Below are 639 nucleotides of genomic sequence, written 5' to 3'. Positions count from 1 at the left end.
CCTGCAAAGACCCACTCAGGTGGGTTTGGCAATGCCAGCAGGTGCCGGACAAACCCCAGGCCGATTCCCCGGTTGGCCCCAGTCACCAGAGCGGAGCGGACACGCAGCTCTCCCATATTGCTTCTCCTGCTTCTGCTCCAGCTCACATTGCTTGTTCAGTGCTCAAATGCTTCTTATAGCATGCTGGACTTCCACCCCACCCACACAGGGCTTGTGCAAACCCTTGGTTCTGGATACAGCCTCACCTGCTCTGAACTGTCCAGGTAAAAGCTCCTGGCTGGGAGCCAGCTTTACTGAAGGGCAAAAGTCACTTTGCTTTTTTAATTACAATCTGGCTGTCTGGTGATGCCTGACCCCCTAAATCGATAGCCAGCAGCAGCCCTGGCCAGGAGAAGCTTTGGTTTGTGAGGAGAGTGGAAGCAGCAAGTGGGAAGGAGACACGATGCCCCGTGGGTCTGCAGGGCTTCCACTGAGCTGCTCCACCAGCATCACAAGCCAGATGGGCTTTGCAGATCGTAGCCATGCATAATCCAGTCTGAGGTGGTGTCAATCCCCTTTCCCTGTCTCAGTCAGATTGTTGCTCTGATGGCCACAAGCTGGTGTTCTCTGCTCTCCTTTCTTCCCAGCAAATGCCCCATC

General features: G+C 54.9%; 1 protein-coding gene across 1 annotated transcript in view; it reads right to left on the bottom strand.

Annotated features, from left to right (window-relative positions):
• LOC104912979 (C-factor-like) overlaps positions 1-639 on the bottom strand; it is a 100247-nt gene that overhangs the window by 99189 nt on the left and 419 nt on the right. The window lies entirely within an intron of this gene.

Source organism: Meleagris gallopavo, chromosome 13, assembly GCF_000146605.3.
Source record: "Meleagris gallopavo isolate NT-WF06-2002-E0010 breed Aviagen turkey brand Nicholas breeding stock chromosome 13, Turkey_5.1, whole genome shotgun sequence".
NCBI classification, from domain to species: domain Eukaryota; kingdom Metazoa; phylum Chordata; class Aves; order Galliformes; family Phasianidae; genus Meleagris; species Meleagris gallopavo.
The sequence above is the reverse complement of the archived record's forward strand: the minus strand, read 5'-3'. Positions and strand labels throughout refer to the sequence as shown.